Consider the following 6000-nt stretch of genomic DNA (forward strand, 5'->3'; position numbering starts at 1 on the left):
GAAAAGAAATGGGAAAATAATAAATGCAAAGTTTCTGACCTTAAGTCCATGAATACAAGAAGGATGATACTAGTTTGATGTCCTATAGCTTTTAAAACCAGTCAGTAAAAATGTATTGAGTAACCACTATTCTCCACGTACTGTTTTAGGTAGTGGGTGGCTGGACAAAAACATAGAATCTCTAAAAGAGTTCCAGAATAGTTCTAGCCCCAAAGAATTTAAATCACCTTTAAGATACCATCTTGTCATTTAATCTCAAAACATGTCAGTTCAGTCAACGAAAGACAAGCATAATTATGCCGCTAGAATGGCGGGCTGACTCAGGCTCATAAATCACCCCAGTGAGGGGGTTTTGGGGAGGCCCCACCCTATAGCTCTACCACCACCTTCCTGGGAACATGTGAACACATTATTTATGCTTTGTTTCCACAGGAACAAAATGAAATCTGCTCACTCTCTCTCATCAGTCTCCCCCAGTCTCCAAAAGGCAGCTCATTGTTTACTTTCTGTCTGCCTGGCCTTCCATCTGCTATGAGCCCCAACTGGCCTCTTCCTATGGCGACGCCCAACGTCCATGATGGGCTGGCCTCTTCCTTCTACCGGTCCTGTTCCTTCATGGTGCTGCTGTAGCATACTGCTTCGGGATTCTGTCAGGACAGGCTTGCACATCTCCGGCTTCCTTCTTCATTGGCTCGCTAATTCTCATTGGTTCCAAAAGTTGTATCATCAAACACGGACAGAACCATTTTCTTTTTGACTGGAAACCTAAATATCTCCAGACTTCAAGGATGCCCTGGGATATTCGTTTTCTTTACCCACAAAAACAGGGCAGCTTCTTCTCTCACTGGCACAGACATCACCTGCCTCACTTAGTACCACGAGCCTAAAGATCCTTAAGCCGCAGACTGACTCAGGGCAGGAAACGTACGGATTACGAAGGCCAAGGATGAGTGTGATGACACATGATGTCCAAGTGAGAATCACTCAGGACAACTGAACTAATGGTTGAGACCCCGGAAGCTGCCCCAGGCTTCTCATTAGATCTCCAGGAGGGGGGCCGTATTTTACAGCAAGAGGAAAGGCAACACCACCAGTGGCCAAGTAGTCATCGAGTCTTTAAAAAGCAAGACGGATCGCTGGCGGGAGAATTTTTTTTTTAAGATTTTATTTATTTGAGAGAGAGGGAAAAGAGTGAGCGAGGGAGCAGGGGGAGGGGCAGAGGCAGAGAATCTCAAGCAGACTCCGTGCTGAGTGCGGAGCCTTGACACAGGGCTCGAATTCACGACCCTGAGATCATGACCTGAGAGGAAACCAAGAGTCAGATGCTTAACTGACTGAGCCACCCAGGTGCCCTGCTGGCAGGAGAATTTTTAAGCAAAGTTACTAGAGAACTGTATTAGGTTCTCCAGAGAAACAGAACCAATAGGATATATACATATGTATACATACATATACACACATACATACACACACACACATATATAAAAAGAGATTTGTTACAAGGCATTGGTTCACACTATTATGGAAGCTAGTAAGTCCCAAGATCTGCAGAAGGCCTGAGAACCAGAAGAGCCAGTGGTGTAAGTTACAGTTCAAAAGCCAGCAGTCCTGAGACCCAGGACGAGCTGAGTTTCAGTTCGAGCCCAAAGGCTGGAAGGGCCAACGTCCCAGCTCTGCAGTCAGGCAGGTGGAGTGCCCTCTTGCTTAGTTTTCTCTTCAATCTGAGTCTGAAGGCTGTAAAAGACTGATATCCCAGGCAAGAGGAATTCCCACTTGCTCAGCCTTTATGGTCAGGCCTTCAACAGACTGGATGAGGCTCACCCATATTGGGAAGGGCAATGAGTCTACAGATTCAAGTGTTAGTCTCATCCAGAAAAACCCTCACAGATACACCCAGAAGTAATGTCTGAACAATTGTCTAGACATCCTGCGGCCCAGCCAAGGTGACATAAAATTAACCATCATAGGGGCCAAGGTCGAAATCCACAACTCAAGACAACAGAGGTACCTGGTGACTCACCCCAAAGTCACAATGCCTGCTTGGTCTCCTGGAAGACTAGGCTCTTGGTCACTAGAGAAGAGCCTGGTCATTTTGCTCAAGGTAACCATGTTCAGGAAGTGGCTTCTCAGTATAATTCCACGTGATAAATGGGGTTTGATGGAATTCTCATAATAAAACTACACAGCAAGTATCCAATATCTCTTTTTGTTCACTCAAGCTCAAGGAACTTTGTATCTCATGGCATCTGAGGCAGAGAGAAGCTTACTTACTCCAGCCCCCTTGTTGACAAATGAAGCCGCCCTAGCCCAGAGGCTGGGTAATGCATCCTTAGATGCAGAACAGGGATAGAACCCAGGCCTCCTCAGGCGCCTGGGTGGCTCAGACAGTTAAGCATCTGACTCTTGATTTCGGCTCAGGTCATGATCTCATGGGTCATGAGATCAGCCCCATGTTGGGCTCCTCACTCAGCAGGGAGTCTGCTTAAGATTCTTTCCCTTTCCTTCTGCCCCTCCCTCCCCTCGTTCTCACTCTCTCAAATAAAATAAATAAATAAATAAATCTTAAAAAAAAAAAAAAAAAGAAGAACCCAGGCCTCCTGATGTCCAGCCTAATTATTTTTCAGTATCCTATAGGGCTTTGTTTGTCCGCAACTCAGACTTTTTTCAGTACTGGAGGTGGTTTAACAAGCAATTGTGAGTCAAAATATGCAGCAGAAGGCCTCCTTGAAATATTCAGGTATGTCCCCAGTACTTGATGCCAGAGCTGCAAGAAGTATATGGCCTTGTGTTTCGAACACGGGTCTCCTGATTATAAGCCCCACCTGTGATTTGTTACCTCCCAAAATAAGTGCAAGGGAGTGCACACCATACGTGCACATCATGGAAGGCAGCTGTATACATTTCATTTACACTGGGTTAGACTATTTCCAACGGAAACCCAAACTGGGATCTGAAAAGAGGCATGATTGATTCTTAATTTAAATAGGAAACCACACTGAACACTTTCTTCCCAAAATTTCAGGTATGCTAAAATATCACCCAGGGACACCACTTAAGAATCAGAATTTTTCTTGTTTAAAATAAGCCCACATTTTTAAATCTGATGGTTCAGTCTTTTAAGTTCTACAGGAGTCAATGCCTGAGGCCACATCGGGAGCTCCACACCTTTGGACCGCAGGGAAATGCGCTGGACACCCCCACAGGCAGATGGCAACCGTGGGGCTCGCGGCCGGGACAACTCGCTCACACTCCCGAGTTCTGGGCCCCTGGAAGGGCAGGGGCTGTCACCTCCCCGCGCTGGGACCTGCGGCCAGCCTTTGCCCAGGGCTCTCCCGTGGGTGGCAGTGGCCCGGCTCCCACCCCGCGGTAACCAGCCTGGCCAGGACTCGGACTTCGGTCTTCCCTCCCGGCACGGGGCGGTGGGTCCCTCCTGGCTACAGCGCCCCCCCCCGGGCTCTCCCCAACACGGTTCAGCTCCCCTTCCCCCCGGGTCTCCCCCAAGGCTCGGCTCCCTTCTCCCCGAGTGTCCCCAAGGCTCAGCTCCCCTCTCTTGGGCTCCCCCAAGGCTCGCTCCCCACTCCCAGGTGTCCTCACAGTTCTGCTCCCTTCTACCCTGCCTTTCTCCGGGTCTCCCCTGCGACTCCGTTCCCCTCCCCTCAGGTGTCCCCACGGTTCCTCTCCCCTCTGCCCGGGTCTCCCCCAAGGCTCGGGTCCCCTCTCCTTGATGTCCCCACAGTTCTGCTGCCCTTACCCGGCTTTTCTCGGGGTCTCCCGCGCGGCTCCGCTCCCGTCTCCCTGGGTAACCCACGGATCTGCTCCCCTCTCCCAGGTGTCCTCACGGTTCTGCTCCCCTCTGCCCAGGGTCACCCCGCAGCTACGCTCCCCTCTCCCCGGATCTCTCCAAGGCTCAGCTTCCCTCTCCCCGGTCTCCCCCGCACCTCGGCTCCTCGGTCTCGGGGTCGCCTCCAAGGCCTGGCTCCCCCTCCCAGGGGTCCCCACGGTTCTGCTCCCCTCCGCCCGGGTCGCCCTCTCGGCTCGGTCCCCCTTTCCCAGGGTCTCCCCCGCATCTCCGCTCCCCTCTCCCGGGTCTCCCCCACGTCTCGGCTCCAGTCTCCCCGGCTCTCCCGCGGCTAGGCCCCCGGTCCCCAAGGCGCCGGCTTCCCGCGGGGGGCGCGGGGGGAGGGCACTCACCGCGCGGCGCGGGCGGGCTCTGGGGACCAGGCGGGCGTCCCGGGGCGAAGGCGGCGGCGGCGCGGGGCTGCGGCGGGGCGGCCGTCCGGGTGGAGCGCCGCGGCTCCCGCCCGAGAGAACCCCCGCCGTGTCATTTGACCATATAAGGAGACGCACGCCTCCGAGACGCCGGCGGCGCGGGCAGAGGCGTGGGGGCGTGGGGGCGCGGGGGGGCGGGCGCCCGTCGGCCTCCCGGTGGCCGGGGCGCAAGTGGACCCCGACTCTTTGTGTGCTTTGGGCTCCGATCCCCCTGGGTCTCTAACGCGCGGGGGTTACCGGAGCTCCGTGCCTGGCGTGGGCTCATAGGACAGAGTTGAGGGCAAGGGCCGTGCGCGGGTCGCTGCGGCCGCCACCCAGGGTCTCCCCACGCCGGGGCGGAGTGGCAGGGGTCTCCCCACGCCCGCACTCTCCGCCCGGGTCCGGGGAACGCGACGCCAGCCGAAGCCCGAGAACGGGTGGGGGCGGGCTGGGGTGCGGAACGGGGACCATTGATCCGGTCTTGCCGCGGCAGGAGGCCAGGGCCTGGGATGTATGTGCGCCGTGGGCTTCTTCGCCTTACCCCGCAGACCCCTCTCTGTCCTGAAATGAGCCGAGCAGATGGCTAGAGCGAATGGATAATGCCAGGTTCTTTGTTCCGCTAGGCTGGGGCCAGGGGGCTGTTCAGAGGTTCTGTTGTTCCCTCGGGGCGAGAAAACAAAGGTGAGCTGCAGAGAGTGCCTCCCGCACTGAAAGCCCAGCCCCTGGGCCTGAAGCCCACACTTAGTAGGGACAGATGGCACCCCTCAACCCGCAGGAAAGCGGGCATCAGGATAGAAATGTTTGCTCTCGAGTGGGTGGCAGCCTGCCCTGCCGACTCGGGGGAAGATGAGCGGAGGGGAGGACAGCAGAGGGAGAGCGGGAGTACCGTGGGCAAGCATGTTATATTTAACAATCAGTGGGCCTCAGAGAAGGAAGAGCTGTTTGATTCTTTTCTCTTGGTTGACGCTCAATGTCTGGGGGTATTTGAGACTCTCTGTGGGTCTCCATCATGGAATCACAGAGAGTCATACTAGCTACACGCATTGAGCTCTAACTCTACATGTTTTATCGTTTGAGTCTCACCCCTTGAAGATAAGGATTAATACCCCCGCCTTAAGGTGAGGAAATTTCACCTTAGAAATTTCTCAGAGAGATTTGCTCAAGGCCTCCTGAGAATAATTATGCCAGCTGGGATTTGACCTGGAGTCTGTCAGATGCCTGCGAGTAGCTTGCAGGGCAGGAAATGCCCCTCATCCCACCCGTCACTCCATTGCCCTCCAGAGCGCTGAGACTGGCCACAGCAGTGAGCCCAGTCAGAACTGGATGTGGGGAACCCAGTCTTCCTTCCCCCATTCCTCCCTGAACCTGACGGGTGCTCACCAAGGACAGAAGTGGGGCTCCAGACCTGCACTCCCACTCATAGTCAAAGCAGGCCAGTATCTTGAGCAAAATGTGTGTAGACAAGCCTTTTCCCTCTGACAGTTATCTAGATTTGTTGTCTGTATAGTTGCAAGTTACAGAATGATCTTCCAGAGACAGAGAGAGAGGGAGAGCTGAGGGGGGAATCAAAGGCTTAACTAGCTGCAATGAACAGGGTGGACTTGAAGAGATTCTGAAACAAAGAACACACCATTTCAAAAATAAATTTTCATGAGACAGTTTGGGGAAGTGGGACACTAACAAGATAGTGGATGACACTGAAAAGTTATTATGAATTTATTTTAGGTGTGATAATGAAATGGTACACACACA

General features: G+C 53.8%; 1 protein-coding gene across 1 annotated transcript in view; it reads right to left on the reverse strand.

The window, feature by feature from the left end:
• FHL2 (four and a half LIM domains 2) overlaps nt 1-4310 on the reverse strand; it is a 33292-nt gene extending 28982 nt beyond the window's left edge. The window contains exon 1 of the mRNA XM_021680328.2: nt 4192-4310. The gene's annotated coding sequence lies outside the window, so the exon portion shown is untranslated. The remainder of the gene's footprint in view (nt 1-4191) is intronic.
• Nucleotides 4311-6000: the final 1690 nt, after the last annotated feature.

The sequence above is a fragment of the Neomonachus schauinslandi genome, chromosome 10 (genome assembly GCF_002201575.2).
Source record: "Neomonachus schauinslandi chromosome 10, ASM220157v2, whole genome shotgun sequence".
In the NCBI taxonomy this organism is placed as follows: domain Eukaryota; kingdom Metazoa; phylum Chordata; class Mammalia; order Carnivora; family Phocidae; genus Neomonachus; species Neomonachus schauinslandi.